This window comes from Halichoerus grypus, chromosome 7, assembly GCF_964656455.1.
Source record: "Halichoerus grypus chromosome 7, mHalGry1.hap1.1, whole genome shotgun sequence".
Classification (NCBI taxonomy): domain Eukaryota; kingdom Metazoa; phylum Chordata; class Mammalia; order Carnivora; family Phocidae; genus Halichoerus; species Halichoerus grypus.
The window spans coordinates 53,558,681-53,585,860 of NC_135718.1; the positions used below are offsets into that span (position 1 = coordinate 53,558,681).

At 55.2% G+C, this 27,180-nt stretch overlaps 1 protein-coding gene and 1 long non-coding RNA gene across 12 annotated transcripts in view; one reads left to right on the forward strand and one right to left on the reverse strand.

Moving 5' to 3' along the window:
- The window catches only part of CHST3 (carbohydrate sulfotransferase 3), a 33,366-nt gene extending 8,383 nt beyond the window's left edge, over positions 1–24,983 (reverse strand). For 8 of the 11 annotated variants that reach the window (XR_004914661.2, XR_013449745.1, XR_004914658.2 and 5 more), the window contains exon 1: positions 24,467–24,983. The gene's annotated coding sequence lies outside the window, so the exon portion shown is untranslated. Of the gene's footprint in view, positions 1–27; positions 3,242–3,701; positions 3,885–9,890; positions 12,013–24,466 lie in introns of those variants that run through there. The other 3 variants (XM_036083905.2, XM_078077621.1, XM_036083906.2) reach the window with 3 other exon arrangements.
- On the forward strand, positions 14,260–17,520 carry LOC144382466 (uncharacterized). Its single transcript, XR_013449449.1, has 3 exons — positions 14,260–14,318; positions 14,589–14,646; positions 17,282–17,520. It is a non-coding gene; the product is annotated as an uncharacterized LOC144382466 (long non-coding RNA).
- Positions 24,984–27,180: the final 2,197 nt, after the last annotated feature.

Consider the following 27,180-nt stretch of genomic DNA (forward strand, 5'->3'; position numbering starts at 1 on the left):
GCTCCAAGTGTGGAAAAGTCTTGTGACCTGGTGCAGTGCACCCAGGATCATCTCTCTTTCTGGAAAAGATGGATTTTCCCACGGGAAGCAGCTGATGTCCACATGACGGAGTAGGAGGGCAGGAAGGCAGGTCCCAGGGTTGCACCTTCATCACACAAATGGAAGTGGCTAGAGGGAGAGCCAGAACATCTGTCCTCTGGGGAAAGCAGCGGGCCAGGGGCTCTGCAATACGAGCAGGCAGGTGTGTAAGCTGGCAGCTGAGTGGTGGGACCCGGCTGTGCAGGGCAGAGGGGTGGTGAGGCTTCCTGAGTGTGGGTGATTGAGGAGGGGCTCAGAGGGAGGAGGCCTGCAGGGCCAGCTCCAGGGCAACTGGAATATTCCTGCCCCTTCCTAATTCTTCTGGGCCTTTCCCCACATACTCATGAAACAGCTGCTTCCTGAGAACCCACTCTGTGCCAGCCTCTGGTCTAGGCACTGGGGATATAGCAGTGAGCAAGCACAGCTGATCCATGCCCTCATGGAGCTGACACTCGGGTTGGAATGGCCAACTGGAATGATCCGGTAGCTGAGATTTATTGAGCGCTTACTACTCTGTGCCAGGTGCCATGCTAAGCACTCGATTTGCATTTCCTCATCAGATCCTTACAGAAGTCCCATTAGGTGGCAGCTATCCCATTTTACAGACGAGGAAACTGAGGTTGAGGGGTTAAATAACTTGTCCAAGTTTCCCCCAGCAGCAGCCCTCATCATCCCTCCAAGATCCAGGTCATTCGAGCCTCCCAGTGCTCCCCAGTCACCCCCACTGTAGCGTATATGGTTGGGCTTTCCAGCTTATGGTCTGTCTGTCTTCCCTGCCCAGACTCTGAGCCCCCTGAAGTAGGGACTAGCGTCTAGAACGGCACCCAGCATATACCAGCTGCCCAACAAACCACGAGTGAGCAAACCTGTCAAAGCTGGCGCCTGGCTCACTGCCTGGCAGGCTGTCAGCGTGAGTTTGCAGAATGATGGGCAGAGCCATGCTCCTCACACCCTGTGGAGTGTGAGGCCGTCTGTCTCTCTGGAAGGGTGAGATTCAAAGCTGAGTCTGCAGAGCAAAAGGGATTGAAATCCTGACTCTCTGCCCTCTTGTCTCTTGGCTGAGAGTTGCCTGTGTCTGATGATGCGAGGGACGCAAAAGGAGCTGGGACCAGGAGTCCTGGGTTCTAGTCCTTTCTGCATGTCTACCATGCTGTGTAACCTTGTAGGAGTGACTTAACTTCTTTACCTGTAGGATGAGTAACCTGCACATAAGGTCGCTGTGAGGAATAATATCTAGGACATGGTAAGTGTTCATTAACTACAAGAGAGGTGAAAAGGCAGGGGTGGGTGGGGGGAGTTGCCCGCACTGTCCTCTCCCTTCTGAGTCTTTAGTAAGATTAGAAGTTGGGCTGCCTCGATGATGAGCCCCTGCACCTTCTCCTCCCCTCCCTTGCAAGCATTGTTTCTATTTTTGAGTTGCCATCCCAGTCCCCTCACCCCCCTGAATAATACAGGGTTCCTAAGAACCTTCCCGGCACTGCCCTAAAAGGAAGAAGCGATGGTGAAAACTCTGACATGAAACACAAGGCAGGCTGTTGGCGCCTTCTCCCTGTCCCAGCAGGCTGCCCTTCGCTTTAGCTCTGGAAGCCCAGCACATGCTGGGCAGGCAGGTGAGGGAGGTTTAGAGGTCCCAAGGGGAATGTGGGAGGTCCTCAGACCCAGGAGGTGGGAGAGGGGCCACAGGGGCCAGGAGGTCACAGGGTCACCAGGGAGGAAGATGGGGTAAGGATGGGGGTCACCTGGCAAAGCTCCCGGCAGAGGCCCTCTGTAAGAAGTGGGTCTGTGACATCTGTCAACATTAGTCAAACCTTTGTGCTACTCCCTCCCAAAACCCAGGATGCACCCTTGCTTAGCTCACGGGGAGAATGAAACATCGTTTCCTTCTCTTGGCAGATGCTGCCTCCCAGGGGAGTACTCGATACATTTTCTCCCCTGCCATCCAGCAAGTGATGTGACAGCCAAAGGAAAAGGTGGGATGCCAGCCGAGGTCCCCTTTCCAGGGCACCAGGGCCAATGGGGAAGAAGGCCAGAAGCACGCCAGCCCAGCTCTGCCGGGATGCAGCAGGCGTGGGACAGCTCCCCGTGGCCCCGTCATCCCCAGTGCTCAGCTCTGGACCCCTCCCCTGGAGCCCTGCCCTGACCATCAGCCTCACGCTGACCATCTCCCCTCCCCCATCACTTCCGTTCTTAGCATCCTGCTTTATTTCCTTCCTGGATGGAAATGTACTGGTTTCTTGCCTAATTCAGCCACTGCTATGTAGGTTCCGTGAGAGGAGAGCTTCGTCCGTCTGTTCCACCTCTGTACTCTGTGCCCAGAATCCCCGAGCCCTACTGTGTGTGTCCCGGGCACAGAGCAGGTGCTCCAGAATACTTGTGGAATGAATGGATCCTTTACCAAAGCATCCGGCCCAGCGGGAGATGCTCACTCATTCTAAGTTGATGGGATATATGAAGAAGAAAAAGCGCTTGTTCCCTAGACGGGCGAATCATGTGTGTGCTATGACTGTGCCCTATGGGTGTGTGCTTGAGGAATAAGGACGTCCTACCGGCAAAACTTCACACTTGGGGCTTCACATACATCAGTCTCTCTCTCTCTTTTTTAAAAGATTTTACTTATTGACAGAGAGAGACAGCAAGCACAAGGAGGGGGAGCAGCAGAGGGAGAGGGAGAGGGAGAAGCAGTGGGAGTCTGATGTGGGGCTCGATCCCAGGACCCCAGGACCACGACCCGAGCTGAAGGCAGACGCTTAACGACTGAACCACCTGGGCGCCCCTACATACATCAGTCTCTTGAATTATCACTAGCAATCTGGGATGTCATTTTGAGGATGAAGAAACGAAGCCCTGGGGCTTTCAGTTCAAGCCTCTACAGCGATGTGCTAATGATGGGAGGGCAGGAAACCACCAAGGGTATCCCAGACAAATCTGAGTGAGGGAATACTGAAAAGAAAGTGGGCTGGGCTAAGGCCCCAACTCTAGGCACCGGCCTCCCTACCCTCCTCTCCCCTCAGGGGCCTTTCTAGCCAGGACTCCCTCCCGCCCCGCGAGGGGGCCCTCACTAGACAACAGTTTTCTACTTGGATGCCTCCCAGCCTGCCCCTGCCTCCCCTAAGGGAAGGTGGGGTCCCAGAGTCTGCTGGGAATGGAGCTCTGATAAGGGACAGGCCCTGCCAGACATTGCATCAGGCAGCAAAACTCCACTCCCCTCACTTGCTGGGGCCCAGAGCACAGTGGGGGCTGGGCCTCAGCGGGAGTAGGCGCTGCTCCCACCGCTTTTCCATCAGAGGAAGAGCCACGATGAGAAGAGCAGCTGAGAGAGGGCAAGAGTCCGGATGGGGGGCTCTGTGGGAGGCTCAGTGTCTGATAGAAGAGTAAATGCCTAGGGGCTGTTGGACAAACCAGTGAGTGAAGGAAGAAAAGAGAGTGAGGAAGTGAAGGAGTATCTGGCTGATGGTCCCCTGCGCAGCTCGGGGCGTCCTTATTCCTCAAGCTTGCTCACATTGCAGCACTCCAGCTTCCTCTCCCAAGAACAAACCCCTCTAGGACCTCCTTATGGGCATGTGCCCAGCCTCAGCCAAGACAGAGACATTGGAGAAGCAGCCAAAGGTAAAGGTGTGTCTCACCTGAGCGGCAACGGACATCCAAGAGCTTGTGAGAAGCTGTGGGCCACCGCCACGAGGTGGACGACAGGGCTGAGGGCCAGCCTGGTGGGGATGGGGCTGCCACAGACTCTCAGGGCATCAGCTCCGCCTGGGACACACTCTCTACCCCCATTTGAGAGTCACTTTATCAGGGCCGGCTCAGTCCTATGAGCAAAACATCCTGTGTAAATCCCAGAGCCAACAGGTGCATGAAATACAGGGCCCCAGAGAACAGTCCCAGGCCTTGCTGTCAGCGAAGGCCCTTCCAGCACCTCTCCCACTGAACCTGGGGCCCTCGGCCGGGTCGGAGCTGACCCCCACTCTGGGCTTTGCCCAGTCAGGGCCCCAAGTGGAAGCTGGTGTCCAGGACGTCCAAAAGAAAGGTGTCCTGTATACCACCCCGTGGGCCCTGAAAAAACATGGCTCTTGTCCTAACACTGCAGAATGTCAGCACTTGGAAATTTTCTTACCGACCCTTCCTCATTTTTTATCTATAGAAATTCAGGCTCCGAGAGACCAAGGCATACCAGTGCATGGAGACAAAACTCCAACTACTACGTGGGTCTCCTGTCCCCCAGGTTAGTGATGGCCCTGCCCTCCTTTATCACTCTGACTCTCATAGCTTAGCCCACTTAAGAAGCTTCATTACAGGGCTGGCAAATACATGGCGCATACACCACCACTCAGCAGTCCTGTGCCCGGAGCAGACATCACTAATCAATGTCCTCTCTTCAGCTGAGACTGGGATGTAGCCTCATAAACGTCATTGCAGCACCAATCCATTAGCCTTGTCCTGTGAGATAAAACTGATTTGCCCTCCCAACTTTACAGGATCCTTACTGGCTACCGAATGAAATTCCTCGCCGCCTCTTTCTCTGACATTCTACAGTCTGACCTCACCCTGCAATGCCAGCCCCAACTCTTACATAAGCCCTCCATTCGAGCACATGTGCCTTGTACGCCCATCCTCCAAGCCTTTCATTTAGCCCATGAGGCCCTTTACTGAACAAAACACTGCAGATTATAATTCATGGCGAAGGTTACTAAGAACAGTGAAGTCATCAAACATTGAGACCCCTCCCTCCAAAACTGTGTTTTGAAAAGAATTGCAACTGATGCAAGGTTCTTATAGCCCCCCTCCCCCATGTGGCATGTGTTTTCCTGAATGAGAGTGGAGGTGGAGTTACGGAGAGCTTAGGAAATTGCACAGAACCTCTGCCAATCCATTCCATACCACAGCTGGCAAAGATCTTTACACGGCTAATTTTATATTATTACTCACATGCCTTTATATATTTTTATGAATAAGAGCCAAAACTTAAAAAAAAAAAAAAAGTCTCAGGGCTTCCCCACAAAATGTTTTTTGGGCTCTGGGAAAATCTGGGCAAGCCCCTGGAGTGTGTCTTTTTTTTTTAAAGATTTTTTTATTTGACAGAGAGAGACACAGTGAGAGAGGGAACACAAGTAGGGGGAGTGGGAGAGGGAGAAGCAGGCTTCCTGCTGAGCAGGGAGCCCAATGCAGGGCTCGATCCCAGGACCCTGGGATCATGACCTGAGCCGAAGGCAGACGCTTAACAACTGAGCCACCCAGGCGCCCCTGGAGTGTGTCTTCAGTGTGAACGTAGCAGAAGGTTGAGGCCAGTTGCCTAAGGAAAGCGTATGAGGGTAAATCGAAATGATACATGATGCCCATCAGATTGAAAGACAACATCTTCTGTGATCTACTGTGCAGGTAACGTTAGGGAGAAACGACTGGCAGGCTGGCAAACACTCGGTGCTCATCAAGTGCCCGCACGCCCTCCGCCTTCCCCAGCCTGTGGAGGCATATGACCGGGTGCGGGTCAGTGAGATGTGGGTGGAAGTGACGTGAGCCGCTTCGAGGCCTGGTCCTCCAGATGATCCCACACGTTCCTCAGGCCCTCTCTTCTCTCGTTGTGGCCACACTGGAGACCACAGGTTCCGGCTGGCTCAGTCCAGATCCCGAGCTGCTGACAGGAGAGCCCCCCTACATGCGTCAGAGGTGGTGCAAGGGCAAAATAAGCCTTTGTTGGGCGAAGCTACTGAGATTTGGGGGTCTATAACTGCAGCATGGCCTGTTCCGTCCTAACTAAAACACGGGATCCTCTTGTCACGCTGATGGGAGTGGGTCCTTTTTGAAGGACAGTTTGGCAAAACCATCCCAATTCTAAGTATGCACGCTCTTTAACCCAGCAATTGTAGATACACTAGCAAAGTCACAATAAGGCCACACACAACAGGAAACCATGCACGACTGCAAAAGGCCAAAAATAATCTAAATGTCTGTTAAGAGGCACAAACATAAAAACCCAAACAAAAAACTAGTTAGACAGATGATGGCACATTTGTCAGTGCAGTACTCTGCAGTGGTTAAAAAGAAAGAGGCAGCTCTGTATGGGCTGATGGGAAATGCTGTTCAAGACATGAGTGATACAAACAAGGGACAAGAGTGTGCAGAGTCTACTAACATCTGTGTAAAATCGGGGTGGACACACACACATGCTGGTACACAGACTACCTCCGGAGAGGAAAACAAGAAATTGGCAAGAGTGGTTGAGGGGAACTGGGAAACAGGGGTGGGAATGGGGACCCATTTTTCACATACACCTTCTTGTATTGTTTGAATTTGTTATCATGTTTATTTAATACTCTTTCCAAAGAAAAGGAAGTGGTTATAGGGGAGCCTGGGTCGCTCGGTCAGTTAAGCATCCAATTCTTGGTTTCAGCTCAGGTCATGATCTCAGGGTTGTGGGATCCGGCCCCACATTGGGCTCCGTGCTGAGTGTGAGCCTGCTTAAGATTCGCCCTCTGCCCCTCCCCCTGCTCACACTCTCCCCCTCTCTCAAATAAATAAATCAATCTTTTTTTTTAAAGGAAGTGCTTATAAAGTAAACTAGAATAAAAAGAGTATATGGAGTTGTGCTCTAATCCATTGCCCTGTATACAGTTAGTGCTTACTGTTTACTTGAATGACCAAGTCTGCCTAAGAAGCTTTGTGATAAACAGCCCAGCACAAGAGGGAGCTTGACAAAGATGGTGACTGTACCAGGTTTCCAGCATCTTGACCCAAAGAACGCGCTTAAGCTGCGGACAGCAAACAATCCTCAACCCATGAGCCAAAGCCAATAGATTGGTATTGACTGCCTAGAGCACTGTGAGAAGACTGAAGTCAAGCTTGTTTTCCGAGAGAAAAGAATGTGGTGTTTGATTAGTGATGTCTGCCATGTGTGTAGGATGGGGAAGGGTCAACACATGCGTCACATATTGGCCATTCTTACTTTAGGGGGAGCGGCCTAAGAAGGCTAGGAATCTCTGGGCCATGGAATTCTTTCCTTCCCTCATTCCTCATGTGCCCTATTATTTCCATTTTGGTCACGCTCATTATTACAAAATTCTGTGCTCATTTGTGGGCTTTTGTTAGTTTGATTGACCTGCCACCATTCAACCAGAAATGTGTGTAAGTATGTATGCGTGCATACGGGTGCATCAGAGGTGAACATGTTCAGGAGGAGCCAGTGGCAGCTGTGGGGGGACCGGGGGTGCCTTTCAATATGGTCACACAGCTTTCCCATCTTGTTCTGCACCTTTGTGAAGATTAACTCTACTACAGCATTTCTGGGATCGCTGGGTAGGAAAAAGCTCTCAGTGCATAAGCCCAGGATCCCCTTCCTGCTCTATCCTACTTACTGACCTTCCTCAGGAGATTCCACACCTTTCTGTGCTTGGAGTACTACACACAACTTGGATGAATGTCAGGGGTATTGAGTGAAAAAAGCCAGTCTCCAAAGGTTACAGACTGCATGACCCCATTTATATAAAATTCTAGCAATGACAAAATTGTAAAGACAGAAGCACAGATCAGTACTGTCAGGAGCTAAGGAAGGCGTGGGGGCGGGAGGGAAGTGGTTACAGCTATAAAAGGGCACCATGAGGGAGCTCTGTGGTGCTCTATCTTGACTGTGTCAGTCAGTGTGGGTGCCCTGGCTGTGACCCTGGACCGGAGTTTTGTTAAGATGTTACCACAAGGGGAACTGGATAATGGGTGCATGGGGTCTCTCTGTATTATTTCCCAAAACTGCATGTGTATCTATAATTATCTCAAAACTGAAAACATTTAAAAATTGGGGATGACGGACTGCACTTGCCATGATGAGCACTGGGTGATGTATGGAATTATAGAATCACTATATCGTACACCTGAAACGAATATAACACTCTATGTTAGCTCACTGGAATTAAAAGAAGAACTTAAAAAATGTACAAAGTTTAACTGAAAAGAGAAGGAAGGGAAACTGGCTCTTAACACAGAGGCGGGGTTGAAAGAGGACTTTGGAAATATAGCTGGAGGTAGGTAGTAAGACTGAGCAGAAATGGCCTTCCTGGGGCAGAAGACTGAACTAGTTGAATCCAAACTGGACCCCTGAGTTTGGCTTTCTGTAGAACCATAACTGGCCATGCCCCTGGGGTCTATTCATGTGCAAGGATAAGCTTGGGGGCTTTTTGTGGGGGAGGCTGAGTGAGGATGAGGAAGCCCCATCCTCACAGCAGGGGAAAGAGAAAGGGGGACGGGACTTGACGGACCCACATGGTTTGTGACCCGCCCCCCCGCCCCCCTCCCATCAGCTGGAAGGCCTGGCATGGGCTCCAAGTAGGAGAGATGCTGGGAGTAGGCACAGGGTCCGTGTGAGGCCATGCAAGACTCGGTGTGCGAACAGTGCTGCCACCAGGCCCAGAGACCCCGGAGAGCTCAGCAGGTCGGCCAGGCGTGGCCTTGGCAATGGTGAGAACCTGGGACCTCTGGGTTATCTCTGAACTGCCCCAGGGACTTACCAAGGGGCGAAGCAAGGTTCAGGCTGCTTCTGGGCCATTGTGCAGCTCCCAGGCAAGAAGGAGCAGGAGGAGGGTTTGAACAAAGGGGGAACTTGAAAAGTTAGAAGTCTGGGGAAAGTACCTAGCGAGCCTCTGGATGATAAAAGCTTGCGCAGGACAAGTCAACTCATTTGCAGAGTACTTGCCCTGGGCCATGGAGGGACCGAGGCACTGGCAGCAGAGGGAGGGACAGACACAGTCCCTGCCCTAGGGGAGCTAACAATGACCGTGATGAACGAGGCACTTCCAAGCACTTCACACACCGTGAATGTTATTTGGTCCACAACACAACCCAATGAGGACGGTGGGGCAGTACCCTCCTAGCTACTAACCACCACCCCCACCTAGGGCAAGGAGAGGCCAAACACCTGCCCTCAGGCACAAGGTAGAGCTGGGTTTTGAACCCAGGCAGTCGGCTCCACGGTTCAGGAACACAGTATCAGTGAGCAAGCAGGTTTAACCAAAGCCTGGGAGCCGCACGACAGCGGGCAGCTCAGAGTTCCGGCCGGGAACTCGTGGGCCAGGACCGGTCACCTCCTTGCTGTGTGACTTTGGAGAACTCTCTAGACCTCTGCTTGTCTCACACGCCTCCAAGAGACACACGTGACCTCACTCACACACAAGGTTCTTGGCGTCTGGGAAGAAACGCCCTTTGAAGGCACAAGGCCACTGCCGGCCTCCCAGGAAATGGGAGCTTGCTGGCTGGCCCAGATAAGCAGCTGCTGCTGGCTGCGGGTGACAGCGAGCAGAACGCTGCTCCTGCCCAAGCCTGTGGCTGGCGTGTGGCCGTGGGCCAGATCCCAGGGGCAGAGTGGCCCTGAGAGCGTGATGACAGGCGGCAGAGGAGATGGGGGACAGTGCCCGCGGGCTCCGCTCTTCCAGAATCGAGTTCGAATGTGGCATTCCACTTGGGGACGACCCGGCCCACCCTAGCTTTCCTCCACCTGCCCAGCCCATCCCCACATCCTCCCCTCTCGGCGGATTGGGCCCCACCATTAACAAAGGACACAGGAAAAGGCGGCGGGGCGGGGGTGGGGCGCTTCGGACCTACGTCTGTCTGTCTGTCAGGCTGCAAGGAGGGGCAGTGCGGTGGGGTGGAGGAGCACCCCGAGTGAGGGATTCTTCCTGCTCCAGCTCTGCCACTCACGAGCTGTGTGACCCCAGCTGACTGCCTCACCTCTCTGTGCCGCATCTGTAAAGCAGAGTTAGCAACAGCCCTGTATTCCTTCCCTGTAGCCGTGGTAACCGTCAACTCAGTGGCTTAAAACAACATGTATTTATTACCTGAAGAGTTCTGCAAGTCAGAAGTCCAAGATCAGTTTGGACTGAAATCGAGGTGTCCACAGGCTTGCGTTCCTTCTAGAGGCCCTAGGGGGAGAATCTGCTTCCTTGACTTTTGCAGCTTAGTTTCTAGAGGCTGCCTGCTTTCCGTGGCTCGTGGCCCCCTCATCCATCTTCCAAGCTAGCAATGGTTGGCTGAGTCTCTTTCTTCAGGCATCACTCTTCCTCTTCTGTCGTCAAATCCTCCTCCTCTCAGGACCTGTATACTGACGGTGGGCCCACTAGATCATCCGGGGTCATCTTCCTATCTCAAAATCCTTAACTTAGTTCCACTGCAAAGTCCCTTGACCTTGGGAAGTAACACATCCACAGGTGTGGGGAGTGCGTGTGTAGACATCTTCGGGGAGCCAGTATTCAGCCTCCCACGAGCACCTCCCTCATGAAATGGGGACTTACCAGTTCCGTGCTCAGCAAGCACAATGTTTAACCAATAGGAGGCCCAGGAGGCTTAACCCCCAGCTGCGAATGAGAATCCCTTTGAGAGCTTTTACAAAATATCAGGGCCTGCGGTTCACTCCCCAGTAGATGTTTGTTGAATTACATGGAACTGAATCACTCCTGGGGCCTCGAACTGCCCCTGGGATGGGACAGGAGGGGTGAGTGGGTTTCTCACTGTTGCTTCAGGGCCTGAAGAATGAGGTTCTGTCGGCAGAGGCCGAGGACTGGGATCAACTTCACACCCAGAAATGGCTGCCTGGGGGAGGGGGGCTTGGAGTCCTTCCTCCTCCCCTAAGTCCAGTCAAGGGGGGCCGCCCTGGGCAGAATCCAGTCATCAACGGGCCATTGTTAGTGGAACAGAGGAGCTCTGTGCCCATTTAACACTTCCCTCCCTCACGAGGCTGCTCCCAGCTGAGGGTTGGCTTCTAGAGGACTGCAAGGCTGGGGAGGGGGCCCCACGGCTATGAAGGGGGAGGATTAGGAGTGGGGGCTGAGAGTTCCCTGGCTGGAGGAGCAGAGGCAGCTTAAAACATAGGCAAGCCCGGGTGCTGCTGCACGTGCTCAGCTGCCATGCCAGGAAGAGGTTCCAGGGAAAGCTGGGGATCCAGGGACAGCCAATGAAACCCAGCAGACCCCAACCAGAGTGAGGGAAACAGCTTTCCCCATGGGGTGGTCATGCTTGACTTGCCTTCTTCCCTTTAAAAAACCAGAAGAGGTGAAATCTCCATGGTAAATGGCACCTTTCATTGCCTATAGAGGAACGGTGTTATCAAAAGGGCTGGGAGGGTTTTATGTTCTGTGGGTTTGGGATTTAAGAGGCAGGTATTCAACCAGGGTTGGGCATAAATGTCCCTTTGCTTCCCAGACCTTTTCTGCATTCGGCACTGGAGACATAGTGTGAACTGGACTTCAGGAGAGCGGTGTTTAAAGATCCTGAAGAAAGTGCCTGACCGACGCCCTCAAAATGTCAGAGACCCAAATTCTTGTGTTAGCCATCAGCGATTCTCACCTGTTGAATAAAGCAAATCCTCTGGAAGTCTCTGGCGGGAAGTACAGTGCTTTAAAAAACAATCTAGGAAGGTCGGATCTCAGAGTGAGGTCCGGGGCCAGCAGCAGGCAGGAGCACCTGGGAGCTTGGTGGAAATGCACATTCTCAGGCCCCTCCGCAGACCTCTTCAACCAGAATCTCAGGGGGGTGGGCACAGCAAGCTGCCAACAAGCTCTCCAGGTGAGTCTGGTGTAAAGTTTGAAAATCAGTCTTCTAGAGCAATATTTTTCAAACTCCAGCTTGCAATCAATTTGGTAGGTCGACAAGCTTTTTTTTTTTTTTTATAAAGTTCAACAGAATGGTATAGAACTGAAAATATCAGTGTGTGTCATGTGTGATGAAGATACATATGGGCTTCATAAGACTTTTGTTTCAGTTCCGGGTATGTATCTTTGTCTGTGGTTTTGGTCCAAAGATTGGAAACCACTGTTCTGGAGCTGGTATGTACCGACTTCAACCGGTTCCCCTTTTGTAACTGGTCTTTATCAGGAGGTTTTAAAGAGCAGAGTGTATGGGTCCTCCTCCCACCACAATGCCCTCATGGACACGGGGAACAAATGAGAGGGGCTGCTTTGGGGCACACAGCCTCCTTAGAACGCTGGCCTAAAAGTTAAACTCAACTGTGCATTTTCCCATGTTTATAAAACTTTCTGCCTCTCTACCGCCCCCTCTTCTATGTATATATGTGCACGAAATAACTAACTGATTACATCTGGGCGGTGGAACTGAGGAGTGAGTTGTTGCTTTCTTCTCTGTATTTGTTCATTTTACTTGAATTTTGCATAGTAAGCATCTATCACTATTATAAAAACTGTAAAGTCATTACTTAAAAAAAAAAAAAAACAACAAAGCTGAGGGTTCATTTCCGGGTGGAAATAGAAGAAAAGGCATTTCCACAGGAGGGCAGGCAGCCATTAGCCCAGGGGCCAAGCTGCCTAAGAGGCCATCGGGCCTGGCCAAAGTCTGCCCTAAAGCTGAGCCCAAACCCCAAGTGTCCCCAGAGCCCTCCCTGATCCAGCCCGAGGCCATAACCAGTCTCCCAGAGGAACAGCACTGCCCACCTCCCCCCCCCCACACACACATCTGTCGCCCTTTCCTCCTTAGGAAGCCCTTTTGCTCCTCCTGGTCCTCAAGCCAGCCCTGTGCCCAGCCTGGATTCTTACCACCACGATCACCTTCATTCTCCAGATGAGAGAGTAAGGTTCAGAGAAGCTAAACAACCTGCCCAAGGTCACCCAGTCGGAGATGCAAGGCCAAGACGTGAAGGGCAGGGTCTGCTGACATCAAATCTCCAGCACATTGCTCTCCTGGCACTATTTCTCTCTCTGACTTGCCCCATTCTTAGGAATTAGAGTTACCATTTGCTCTACAGCACCACATACATATGTCAGGAAAGAAGGAGGGAAGAGGGGAAGGATGCAGAGGGAGGGAGGGAAGGGGGGGGTGGGGGGGAGGAGCAGGGGAGGCCCAGGTCACACTCAGTCTCACCAGGGAAGGCAGTGGAGAAGGGTGGACCTGTCTGTGTGAGCCCCCACACCTAGGGGACTCTGAACCTGCAGTCAGTCTGGCCAAGAGGCAGTATGTCCGGTCAGATCACCAGCGTGGGGCCCTGACCCCACAGGCCACAGCTGCAGGCCCCAGCCCAGCCAGACAAGAGGGGAAAATGGAGAAGAGGCAGCTGGGAATGCAGGACAATGCCACCCTTGGAAGCTGAAGCTAAGGGGCCATGCCGGGGCTGCAGGGGCTGAGGGATGTGGGGGCCTTTGTGTCTCGTGGGTGGAGGCCAAGGTGACTGCTGCGGGGGCTGGGATGTGGCAGCCAGCACTCACTGGGAGGGAGCACTCACTGGCTTAGCAATGACCCCGGGCAGGGGTCACACTAACTGTCCGGGACAGCTACTCTCCAGCTTGTGCCTTTTACCTTATATCCATTTGTACCTTTCCAATTGTGTACCATGGGCATGTATTACTTAATTTATAAAATTTAGTCAAACTAAAAAAAAAAAGAAATTAAAAGCAGGTATCAGTTTTCTACCTATAGAAGTAGAGGCAAAGTTCTTTTGAGATGAGACTCTCCTTTTGGAAGTCATTTTAACAGGCCTTTGAATTGAAGCTGAGGCAAAGCCAGAAGGGAAAATCTGGAGGCAATGAGAAGCAAAACTGCCCCTACAGTCAAACTGACAGTCTACTTTCCCTGCAAGAAAAGCGACAACTCTCCAGAAATTATTCCTGTAGTGGTTGAGGGGAGTAACTGGTTTGGGTCCCCTCCCTTCTGAGTGTGGGGGGATGGCCACCCCTGAAGCCTGGGGACTTCTGGGGGCTAAGGGGGGACAGGGTCAGGAGGAGCCACCCTGCAGACCATGGAACCCTGGGGGATCCCCACATATCTGTGGAGAGGGCACCTGGAGTTGGGCTAACCTGGGGCTTGGGCATTAAAAAGGGGATGAGAGACCCCTGAGAATCCGGCACCTGTCCATTGAGTCACATGCCGGGTAATCACCTAAGCCAGGTATCTCGTGGAGGCCCTTTGTTTCCAGGCCAGGCCCACTAAGGTGGGGCTGGCTCTCGGGGGGGGGGGGGGGGGGGGGAGAAGGGCCCAGCCCAGAAGCCTGAGGAGGGCCCCTACGGCTTCAAAAGTGCTCCTGGAAAAATGGTAACTCAGCCCAAGGGAAATCAGAGCTTTTCTCTCACCCCAGAGGGTCATTCTCACGGCAACACGGCCACACGGCGACCCAGTGACTGCAGAACGATTCGGAAATGCAAGCCTGAGAACAGAGCTGGCCTTACCCGGTGTCAGAGGGGAGACTAGCTCCTCCCTCCTCCTGTCCTTGCAGAGAGAAGACTTAACAGTCTCGGTTTCTCCCCTTTCAGGCCAGAGGAGTTCAGGTGAGCCAGAAAACCTCGATAAGCCTCAGTGTCCTCACCTGGAAGATGAGGGGGCTAACCATGCCTCCCTCGTGAGGTTGTGGAGGGTGAGGGCACCATTTAGCACAGGGCTGGGCCCTGGCCCCTCCTCACGGCTGGGGCGGCTGGGGCGGCTGGGGCGGCTGGGGCAGCTGGGGCGGCTGGGGCGGGCGGAGCTGGCATCCCACGCCTGCAGACGGGGCTGAGGAACCTGGCACTTGGCCCCTCTCTTGACTCACACTCCTTTTCCAGGTCCAGCCCACCAAAAACAGAACGGGCGCCCCCAAACCCCTGTGCTCCTTCCAGAGAGGTGAGTTTCACCCCAAATGGCCACATCAGCAGGGTCTGCATGGCCAAGAACCTGGGGGCTCTCTGCCACCTCCTTGGAGATCCACCATCTTCAAGAAACTCTGGGGAGTGATTCACACTGAAAGATGAAAACTCTCCTGGCACTTCCTGTCTGCACCACACCATTTGGCAGGCATAGGTTCATACACCCTAGCTCCTACGACTCTCTGGTGGCTTCATTTTGCAGCTGGATCGTGGAGCATAGGCACAGCTATAGTTGGACAGCTGAGGATTTGAATCTGGCTGTGTGACCTTGGACAAGTCACCTAACCTCTCTGGGCCTCAGCGTTGGCATCTGTAAATGGGTACCTTATGCAATCAGACTGATGCAAATAAATCACCCAGCCTGAGGATGCTTAGTACATAAAGAGCTCTCAAGTACTCAACTGTACCTACCAGGAAGGCAGAGGCCTTTGGGACCTGGCATAGTGCTGGGCACATAGCTCATCCAGGCTTTACTTTTTCAAAGTGATTCCAACACTGGAATGCCCAGAATTCCAATCAGAGGCCTGGCAAGGATGTACCTTTGGAAGTTCTTCATGCCTATCACCACTTCCAGAAGCTCTGCCACAGCTGAGCTTATGAGTAAGGGGTGTGGTGGGGACCCCAGGCAGGGAAGGGAACTCTGGCAAGGTAGGAAACAGCAGCCGGGAAGGAGAAGCCAGGACAGGAAGCCAGAAAGCTGCCGTGGCCCTGCTCCCCGGGGTGGGGGGGTCCCTAGCAGGACTTTGGGCACACGGTCACCAGGGGCCCACAGAGGGCAGACCGGCAGGTAGGCAGCAGACAGTGAGGCTCAGTGATGTCAGGCTTTCCCAGAATGACTCAGTGGTGCGCCTGGCTGTGAATGGTGAGCTGTGTGCTATGGTCTCAAGGGCTCCCTGTCTCCGTGCCCTCCGGGCTGGCAGGGTCTCTCTCCTTCCCTGTCCCCTCCTGCCCTCCTTGCCCCAGGGGCCCATGACTACAGCATCCGGGTGCCGCTCTGGGCTGTGACCCCCATGGTACTGTCATGTCTCTCCAATCTCCACACGGACAGACCGAACTGCCAGGGAGACTTGGATTTCATTACTGCCCCCCACTCCTCCTGGCTGAGTGATCCGGGGTGGGTTAACCTGCCTCTCCGAACCTCAGTTTCCTCATCTGGAAAATAGACACATGGCTAACAACCCTGCTGGGCTGTATGGGGCTTAGTGAGACGGTCTGTAACTACCTGGCACACGGCAGGGGCTTAGCAAATGGAAAGTATGGCATTCAAGAGCCTCGACACGACCTCAATTGACGTTTCTAGCTGTGTTTATTTAAAAAATAAGAATAGTAGCTCATTCTTCCTGATGCTTACAGTATATGAGGCACTGCTCCGAACACTTGTATAGGGACACATTTTCTTCTTCTATCACCCCCATGTGGTGGGTATTGTTAGCATCTCCATTTTACAGATGAGAAAACTGAGGCACAGGGGGATGAAGCACCTTGGCCACAGTCACAGAGCAGGTGAGGAGCAGGGCTCCCTTTCCTTGCAAGCAGCCCACCTCTAGAGCCTGCACACTGCAACCACAGCTCCATCCTGCCTCATCTCCGGTCTTCATGCACCCTACAAATTACACTTCGCCCTTCTCTGCATTCCAGCTGAGCCTTCCCACCCTGTGCCTTTGCCCAGTCTCCCTCCCTGCACCTGCATGCCCACCTCGTCCATGAAGCCCTCCCGCTGTCCTCCCTCATGTCCACCTGTGTGGGCTCATCACAGCTGGACTCAAAGGTACTTATCTGTGCCCACGTCTCCTCTCCCTTTCTAGCCTGGGGGCACCTTCTGCTACCCCTAGGACACCCTGTGCAGTGTCAGGCATGAGCAGGCATGCAGTACCTGGACAGGCGAGGCCCGGGCTGAAGCACCTCATGTGTGCTCCCTGGGTGGTGGGGAGGACAATCGAGCACTCGGGGGCCCCGCTACTTCTGCAAGAATGGCTCAAGGGCTGTAGCTGGAACCAGCCCCCCGAGGCAGCCTGCCAGCTGGGCTTCCTTCTCTCTGCTCAGGGGAAAGGATTCGGCCACAGGAGGCCTGCACTGCCTGGGGGGCAGGTCTGAACCCTGGAGGGGCTGGACGGGCTGGACAGACATCCTTCCGTAAGGGGACAGGACTGAGAACCACTTGCTGATGGGGTTGAGCAGCAGGGCCCAGAGTGCAACCACCCCCCCGGCCCACCTAATTCAAAGGGGCCTTCAGAAGGTTTCAGGCCCATTGTCAGGACCCCAGCCCAGCCCAGCGCATAGGATAATGACTGAGACAGGTCACGTGCCCAGGGTCCCACTCTCCTGTTTCCACCCAGTCCCACACAAAGCCTCTGGTCCACATCAGCTGCCTCCTCCAACTCACCACGACTCCCCTCCCACCGCCCCCCCCCACACTCTGACTGCTCCCTAAGGGGAGCATCCCGTCCTGGGAGGATGGACACTATCCTATCCTACACGGCGAAGCTTCATGTCACATCCATCACTCTCAGTTCCATAGTCAGGTGGGGACTCACTGGGCGTGTGGACGCACTGGGGACACCAAGGGGAGCAAGGCAGACGCTGTCCTGCCTCACAGAGCTCACTACCCACAGGAGACCACAGACCACGAAAGCAGCAATGGCCATGCAGCGCGGTGAAGTGTGACAAGGGGGACGCGCAGACAGCCACAGGGAGGGCTGCTGACCTAGGCTTCCAGAGGGGACACCCAAGCGGAGGCCAGAGGCTGAATGGGAGCTGGCCACAAGAAAAGCAGGAAGGAGAGGCTGGAGAGGCTACAGAGAGCTGGATGCCTGTGTCTGAGGAATGAGGACAGCTTGGACCAGGGAACAGCAAGGACAAGGTGAGGGCTGGGGAAGAGGAGGCTGGGCCATACGATCCACCTGGAAGATCACAGGGCCCGTGGAAGCCACCGGCATCCCGAGCAGGGCGGCACCATCCCCGGGGCGGGGCTTCTGTCTCCCTGGAACACCCCGATCTGCTAGCTCCTCCTCACTAGTTTAAAACCCTTCTCCTGGCACAGCTGCCATAGATTGGCAGCCCAGGTCACTGCCAAGGGGAAGCAGCGATGGGCAGATGGCCGGCCTTGCAGAAGAGGCTGTCGTACCATCAGGAATGCCCTGTGCGGGTCAGCCTGGGGGTGGGCCAGGGGCTCGAACCTCCACCCGCAGTGCCCTCACAGGGCTGTGGCGACCCCCGAAGCCAGCCTCCTCAGAGCCGCCGAGCCACAAAGCAGTGGCCCGGCCAGTGATGGAGGGACTGTCCTCTTGGGCCTCAGGCACGGCAGCACGCAGGCGCACAGGGCAGGGCCCCGGGGCGCGACAGGGCTCTGCACGCCTGAGCTGGGGGACACGGGCAACCTCTGCGGCCTGTGGGCTTCGGTGTGCCTGACTGCAGAACGGCAATCACGAGCTGCCTCCCTCACGAGCTTCCCGTGAGCACCGAGCAAGCGCGGGCCCGGAGGGGGTGAGGGGTGCAGTCCCCGCCCGTGCTTCCTGTGTACCTGACGCCGGCCACCTGTACCACGCGCAGACGCAGGGGGAGCCGGGCCGGGAGGAAAACAAGACTGGGGGCCCCACCTTCCGGGTCAGGGGTGTTTCAGTTCTTCATCCCCCCCCCCCAGGAGGCTGACTTCCCCTTCCTCACAGGTGCTAGGTTTCTATCTCGGGCCTCTTCAGGTACGTCTGTCCCTGACCCTGCAGCAACGGGCCCCAGGCCGTGTCCAGAGCAGAGGCAGGTGCCTGTGGCCCGGCGTCATGCAAGTTGTGAAATGTCGTGCTGAAAATTGGTGCAGTCCCAGCGGAGGGAGGGGGGGCGGCCCAGTTTGTTTTCAAAATATTTCCTCAGATAGCGCTGCTTTGGCTCCGACCCCCTAGCACTTTCCAGAATCCTGCAGATGGTGCGGCAGCTGGAGGGGAAGGGAGAAGAGGAAAGTGGGGAAGAGAGCCGGGGAGGCCCGGGGCCACATGTCAGGTGGCTGCGTGGGCTCGCGCCCGCGCTCGGCATGTGTAAACAGGCATGCACGCACACAGAAGGGAAGCAGGTCCACCGGGAGACGGGGGCTTTCAAACGGCGAAGCTGGGGAGCCTTCTGAACCAGAACTTCCCTCAGAAGCCCAGTGTGTACAGCAGACAAGGCGGGGAGAGGCCTGGAGCCTCCTCCCATCAGGCCTCTGCGGGGTCCCCATTGAACTCTGGGGCTCCGTGGAACCTAGTTTGAAAACCGCTGCTGCTAAAGCAATTCCCGCCCTTCCTGGGGGTGGGGGGAAGTAACAACACTGTTTTAAAATAATGAGCTTTCTGAGGGAAGATGAAATTATTTTCCTAATAATTCTAATTTAGGTCTAGTACAGCAAATGGCACACATTCTGAGAATCAGGGCTCAGAAAGTACAAAGCGACTGATTCCACTCACCGACAAGTTTGTGGGTGCCTCTCTGAGAAGTCTTGTGAACCTGAATCTGAGTATCTGGGCAGAGGGTGTGTGGTGAATAATACTTGTAACACTGGCCTAGTTCTATGTGCAGGCACATTTCTCAACTCCTCACAGATACTACTTCACTGACAGCCCTATTACCTATGACCTAGTACGATTAAGAAACTAAGGCCCAGAGAGGTTAAGTAACTTGCCCAAGGTCACACAGCTACTAAGCAGGACTGCGAGCATTCCAGCTTCAGGATATGTGCTCTTAACCATTACATAATTTGCCTTTTGGAATGAGTGTGTCCCTGTGTTTGTGTATCTGTGTGTGCACGCACGCACTCATGCCTACAAAGGTTTTGGTATATAATGTGCCCAGCTGTTTACTGAAATATTTGTGTGTGGGGGGACACATCTGAGTGTGTGTGTGTGTGTGTGTGTGTGTGTGTGTGTGTGTGTATTTCAGCCCATGATGATGTGATGGTCTGTGAGTACACGGGTATGCACCTCTCTCCCCCCAGGGCTACAAGTTATGGAGCCCACCCCCAAGTTATCTCTCGGCAGCCTGGCAGCAGCATGACAAACAGGCTCCCTGGCCGGGGGCAGGACCCAGGGCCTCCCGGCAGTGCCTGCTCCCCAGATCCCAGAGGTTTCAGTTTGCCCACCCAGCTCGGTACAGTCACATACAATGGAGAGGCCCCCCAGCCACTCTCTGGGTCCCGGTCGGGAACTGCCCCCATGCAGAGCTCTGGTTCTCCCTTCTCACTAAGCACTGCTGGGGTTTAGAGTGGCTCGACTAAATGCACTGAAGTTATTAAGCTATCATGAATCTGCTTCCTACCCTATAGACAGAGCAACTCTCAACAGTGCTAGAGCTCCTTGAAACCTTTGGTGTGAACTTACACCACCAGCACCCTAAGCTGATATGGCCTAATCTGCTATGACTCCGGCCAAAAGCAAAGAACCTTGACATTCTAGTTAGTCCCGAGAGCCCTTCAAGGTAAATGTACAGGTTTTGAGGGTTTCTTCACATGTGAGCCCCACCTTGTATGTGGGGAGGAGGACACGAAAGGGGAAAATTAGCTTTGGTCCATCGACTCTAAACGGACGTTTAAGATGCAAAACTTCATCAGGTGCCACAAAACTGGAAAAAGCCCCACCATTCTCCACCATCAAAGTCCAACTCACCAACTGGGAGACCACCCTCTGCCTCGCTGAGTGGGGCCAAGGCCGGGAGGCTTGCTCAGGTGGAGCAGGGCTGAGCCGGCACTCTAGGCGGACTTTCCTCCCTCATGTTCCTCCTGGTCCCAGCAGCCAGCGAGCCAACCTCCCGCAGCACAAGGACAGGCCAGCAGTCCGGTCCTGTGTGTTCCCTGACTTTTGAGGCTCCCAAAGCCAAGGAGGAGGGGTTGGACAGGGGAGAGGGGAGGGAGGGGGGGAGCCGGTAAAAGCAGCCAGTGAGCCAGGTGTAACCATGGGAGGTCAACACAGAGCTTCCAGGGCTGGCCTCCAGGATGGCTGTTTACTTATGGTATTCAGGAGACGCTCAACTGGGAACTGGCTTATTTATTTTCCACACTTTCCTCCAAATCCTTTTCAGAGAGTCCTCTAGAACCCCAGTGATAAATTTCTCAGGGCCCAGAGAAACCCACAGTCCTTCAGCACACAGCCATCTTTGTGGAGCAGGGGGAGAGGGGGGCGGGGGAAATGTGGAGGGGAGAGGCAAGAGGGGGAGGAATGAGGGGGTGCAGTTGCTGGTGGTCGGGGTCTCCCGTGGCCTGCCTGCCCCCTCTCTCCATGGTGGTGGATAAGGGGTCGGGGGAGCAACCAGCCAGATCTGGGGCAATGGGGCCAAAGACTGAGCGTGTCCACCTCCAAGCACAGAACAAACTGTCCAGCTGGCCGGGGACCGCCCCACACCCAGCCGTGGAAGCCACATGCTCAGGCAGAACAAGCAGCATTCTATCATCTATTTAGTCATCAGAGAAGAAGAGATGACATTTATTTCTTACTTCTGTTTAAGGAATGAAACGCAGAGCTGTTTTCCTCCTGCATGACTTCATGACAGGCAGAGACCTCTGTGAGCGTTTCCTCATGGCTAGGATTCCCTTGGCTCCGCTGCTTTATGACTTCCCAGCAGGCCCGAGACCCCTCCCTGGGCTTCACCCATCACCTGACAACAGTCCCAAGTACTTCCCTGTCTCAGACGCTGGGAGGGAGCCAGGGTGCAAAGATGAGCAGCCCCTGTCCCTCGGGTGGGGCAGCTTCTCCCCACACCCAGTCTCCCAACTTCCATCCTGGACAGCATGCCCACTCTGTGGCGGAGGCAAGAGAGGGTTCCAATACCTACAGCTCAGCTCTGTCAAGGCTCTCGAAACTCACCCACATGGGCTTCCTGGGGAAGGTGGGCAGGGGCCAGCCAGGTAGTGCTCATCCTCTGCTCCTTATTTAAGACTGCCAGTTTTTCCTGTATATGGACACCTTGGGCAGAGATGGGGTGGGCAGAGCCGTGAGAAGCACCCCTCTCAGCCCTTCTGGGGTATAGAGTACCAACCAGACTGAGGACACAGCCGCCCCTAAGTGCCTACAGGGCTGCCTGGAGGCAGCATGGCCTGCAGTTCCCTAGCTTCGTGACCTTGGGCATCCACCGCACCTCTCTGAGCCCCCTGTCCTCATCTGTAAAGTAGGGACGATAACCACTGTCCCTCTGTGGGGCATGTGGGGGAAAGCATTCGCTAGGGACCACCAGGTGAGCCATGTGTCATCTTCCCCCACCCCAGCTCTGCCCACCCATCTCTCTTGGGGACCAGAAACCACCTCAGGGCATCTGGCAGGTGTGGGAAGGACAGCCACCAGGCAGGAGGTGGCAGGGGAGGGCTGGTTATCCCGTGTGACAGATTTCCACTCTGGTGAGGGCCGAAGAAAGAAAGGAATAGAGTAATCCATTTGAGAATGTTTGCCTGGCCATTTCTCCCAAACCCAAACTTATGCCTTGTATGGTCGCAAGTGGCAGCTTTGTCCCCACTTCTCGGATAAGCAGCGAATCATCTCTCACTGGAATTACTGCAGTATCTCCCTCAATCACTTCCAAATCTCCATCATTTCCCGACTCCAGTCCTACATGGAAGGTTCTAGCAGCCTGGAGCCACCCAGACTTTGATTTCCCATGGCCCACGGTGTAACCCAGTCTGGGCAGAGTGTGTGGAAAAAGGACTGCAGTCAGAGGCCCCAGGACCATGTTAGTGTTAGTAAGTAGCTTCTTTGTTGCCATGGAGAACCAGTAGGGACCGTAGAGACAGCCTGGCATGGTGGAGAGAGCATGAGTTCCAGAGTCAGACTGTTCATGTTCAAATCCCCAGCTTTGTTCCTCATTAGCTGTGTGCCTTTGAAAAAGTTACTTAACTTTTCTGAGCCTCAGTTTCCTAATCTGCAAAAGAGCGATAAAACGCTAACTTCATAGGGATGTAGGGCTTAATGAGATAATGTACATAGAGCTCTTGATTCCCAGAAGACACAGGGCGGGAAGGTGATATGGGGAAGGGACTGGCTGCAGCAGTCCCTCTGAAATTAGAGATGGCCAAGTCCAGGTCACTCCCTCTCTCATCTGGGGCCACAGTTCTGGTGCTGCCCACATACTTTGCTAATTTCAGCACTGAGACCATTTCGAAGCTTGAAATGCAGACTGAACCTAGTCACAAAGGGGCAGGGGAATGACACATTTCCTTGTGATTCCATGGCCAGGTTGTCCCATATCCTTGCACGCTCTCAATCCCACACCAACAGGGAATCACTCCCAAAACTGCTTCTGATCCCAGTTCCAGGAACATGAGATGTTTCGGCTCCTCTGGGAAACGCATGCCAGCTGACACAGAGGAAACCACCGGATGCTCAGTACAGGGACTGTGACTACCCCTCCACCTGCTGCCACTATAGAGCCAAGCCCCTGCTGGAGGACATAGCCCCTAGACCCTTCATGAGACCCATTTCCAGCCAGGCCAACAGGAGCCACGAAGAAACACAAACACCATCCCCTGCTTAGCCAGATGTAGACATGGGAGACTTTCCTGCTGCCCCTCTTAGGGGAGCATAGGCCAATGATGAGATTCAAGTCCCCAGTGCCAGCCCACACGGCACACTGGAACATGCTGCTTGGGTCACTTCTCCAGACAAATCAGGCAGGGCTTCCTGGAACCATTCAGGGCCCCCTCCTCTGCAGGAAGACCAATTCCAACCCAGCTGAGGCCACCAGGCTTGGCTCATAGTGAGTCCTTAGCAAATATTAATTATTGGTGCCATTAATCATCAAACAACTACTTACTGAGTACCCACCATGTGCCAAGCACTGGTCTAGGTCCAGGACAATCCCTGAAACATCCTGGGGCCGCAGCACACCAGGGCATCTGAAAGCAAACACAGCTTCAGGTGCAGTGAAAATAAATAGGGTTCCCGCACAGCCCTGGTTTCTTCGTGACCTTGGGAGTCTTAAACATCCCCCACCCCGGTGAACACACACACATATAGGGCTGGAATCTCCTCCGCTGGTCCTCCTGGAAGTCCCTCTGAGGAAGCACATCCGCTGGGGGGGGTGTGGGGGGGAAGGGTTTGTGTGCTTTCCTCCAGGCCCTGTCACTGCCACCCCACAGCTGTCCCGCGCAGCGCAGCATCGGCCTGCAGCCTTTTCTACTCTGCTCACAGAGCCCAGCACGCAGGGTCCGAGTTTATGAATCACTCCCTCCTCTCTCCCGGCCTCGCCTCCGGAAGGGCTGCGCACACCCAGACACATCACCAAGACACCGAGTTTCCACACCAGACTGGCTCCTGATGAACCCCGAGATCCGATTGCAGTATTCGCTTTCCCCTCCCCACTTCTAGCCTCGGGGTGCCGGCCACGACTTTCAAAGACAAGACAGCCCTTCCCCGGCCCATCGCGCTTTGGGAGCTCCTCACTGGGGGGCTGCAGGGGCAGCAGACAAAGACCGTGGATTTATTTGAGGGCAGGAGGGCATGCTTGGTCTAAAGATCCAAACCCCGGCGCCCCCGGAACTGTAAATTTCGGCCTGCTGCTTGTGCGGGGTCGGCGTGGCTGTGCTCCCAGCGAGTGCGCGGTGTGTCTGTGGCTTGAATGATGATGAGCTGCGAGTATCTGGCAGCTGTGAATCTGAGCGCGGGTTAGGTCTGGGGGTCGCGGGTGACTGCGTGGAGTTTTCCCTGGGCCGGGAACTCCCTCTCCCACGCTCCGTTTCGCCCCCTCTTCCTCCAAAGTTTGGCGGGCCGCCCGGACAGGGGAGGTTGCGGGGCGCACGGCTGGGCGGCCTTGCCCGGGCCTCGGAGGCGGTTCCGGGACGCCGGCGCCCTACTTACCCCTGCCGCCAAGCCTCCTCCGGCGGGGGCGGATCCGACTGTCAGCGGCTGGGGTCCGGCGCCAGCAGCATCCGCTCGCAACTTTGCCCTCTGCGCAGAACGCGTCAGAAGCGGCTCCGCGGTTCTGATCCCCCGCGGCCCGGGCTCTGCGCCCTCCCCGGAGGCGGTGGCGGTGGCGGCGGCGGGGAAGGAGGGAGGGAGGCGCGGCCCGGCCCGGCCGGTTCGCACGCCGAGCGGGAAGCGGCGCCAGGCGGGCGCCGTCCTGCGCAGCGAGCGAGCGAGCGAGCGAGCGGTCCTGCCTGGCGCCCTCCCCGCCCGGGCCCGAGCCGGCGAGCGGCCGGCGGCGGCGGCGGCGGATTCCTGAATCGCGTCCAAGGCGCCCGGGGAGCCCTCCTCCTCCTCCTCTCCTTCCTCACCCCACCCAGCTCCCAGCCCAGTGCGCCCGGCAACTTGGGAACCGTTGGCGAAGTTGGCGCAGCTCGGGCTACGCGCCGGCCGGGCCTCTAGGTGGAAGGAGGGGAGGAGAGGGAGGAGCTGAGGGGGGAGGGAGGGGGAAAGGAGGGGGCCCGCCCCCGCCCCCGGGGAGCCACGCGCTCCAGGACCCCTCTGTGGGCCTTTGTTCCGGGCGCTGCACCTCCGCCCGCCTCCCCGGGGGGCTCGCTGGGGGGCCTCTCGGTTCCCCCACCCCCTCCCAGAGAGGCTGGGAGGAGCTCCCGGCCCCGGGGTGGGTAGGTGGGGGGAGAGGCGGCGTGGAGATCCTCGCGGCCTCGCCCTGCCAGAGCCTCCCAAGCCATTACCGGCCTGCCATCCTATCTCTCCCCCGAGAGATCCCTCTGGCTGCGCTGGTTCTCGGCCCCGGGGCGGGGTGGGGGTCCAAATGATGGTCCCCTGGGCTTTCAAAGACCACAGCACACCCTCTCTGGGCGGTCACAGGTCACCCACCCACCTTACCGCCTTCTCGGGCCTCCAGTCAAGAGTTCCCTTAGTGGGACACCTGGGAAGCCAGAAGGAAGTGGGGTCCCCGCGCACCAGCCAGGGCGGCTTCGCGTTATCTTCCCACCCTTCTGGGCAGCTGGCGTCTCCGGCGGAGGGTGGGGTGGGTGCTGCTGGCCGAGGAGTGGGGACCGGTTGCCTCCCACACGTGGGGCAGCGCCCAGCTAGGCAGCGCCGGCTCGTGGGTGCAAGGCCAACTTCACCAGGAGCGTGGTGAAGTGCTGGGAATTGAAAGAGACTCCCTGTTCGCTGCCCGAATCCTGTGGTGTCCTGGGCTCCGGGGCTTTGATTTGGGCTTGAGGCTTTTCTTCTCAGTCTTTTCAGCACTTAGCGCCATAAGCTAATTCAGGCCTCTTGAAGACGGTGGTCCTGGCATTTAACGGGGTAGTACAGGGTTCAGAACAACAAGTCATTCCGGGAAAAGGAGAAATAGGAAAGCCCCAAAAGGCAAAAACCTCAACATCTGCACTTGCCTCCATTGTCATTTTCAACATTTGTAGAAAAGAAACCCAAACAGAACAGAGCATGGTCCTGGCCTTCCCCAGGGGTGAGTCCTCACAGGTGGGGGAAGTCAGAGGTCCCTGTTCATTATCTGGGTCGGGACCAGCCCAAGCTGCCCCTGGGACTGTGGACTGGAGGGGATATGAGCAAAGTGCTCCAGATTGTGAAGTGAGACCTCAGTGTCTCTTTTGGCAGAAAAACCCAACTGGGTGCTTCAGTTCTATTATTAACAGTTCTGTGGCCTGCTCCAGGGGACTAGAAATTTGGTGGGAACTGAGATCTAAAGTCACCTCCTGGGTAAGCATCCTGAGGCCCTCTCCACATCTCCTGCTACCCGGGCCTCATCCACAGGTTGCAGGCCTCTGCTCTAGAATCAGTCTGTGTGCTCTCCAACCAGTTTCCAAATCAGAAGGGTTTCTCCAGACCCCATCATCTCTTCTCTGAAGGGAGGGCCTCTTTGGAGCCTCACAAATCTGTCAAGAAGCTACATTTAGGGCACCTGGGTGGCTCAGTTGGTTGAGCGACTGCCTTCAGCTCAGGTCATGATCCTGGAGTCCCGGGATCGAGTCCCACATCGGGCTCCCTGCTCAGCAGGGAGTCTGCTTCTCGCTCTGACCCTCCCCCCTCTCATGCGCTCTCTCTCTCTCTCATTCTCTCTCTCAAATAAATAAATAAAATCTTAAAAAAAAAAAAAAAAAAAAGAAGGTACATTTAACTGCACCTGCTGGCCTTATAAGGGAGGTCTTCCGGTCAACCACATGGAATCTGGGATTTTATTGCCAGAACTTTATAAGCACCTCAGGGGATGCAAAGGCTGAAATCTAGGACTGTGTCACCCCCAGATTATAGAGCAGGGACAGTGCTACTGAGGTAGGGGTGAGAGGAGGAGCACAAGCGGCCACTGCGAAATTCCAGTGTTCACCCAATACTTCTGGAGCACGTATTGGATATGGGGGCCCAGAGAGGTAGACAAACCTTAGTCCCACCTTCTGTCCAGAGAAGACAGACCTATATCTCGATAAATTCTAGTGATACTGTGTGCTATGTGAGGGAAGGCTGGGGCCGGGGGTAAGGGGGTAGATGTCTCCAGAACAAGATCACAGGCTTGCACAGCTCCGGGGGTCCCTGGAGTTGTTCAGTGCTGTAGCCTTATTCTTGGAGCTGAAGACCCCAGGCCTGGGCTTCAGAGATGGACTGGAGTTCTGCAGGCAGACCAGAAG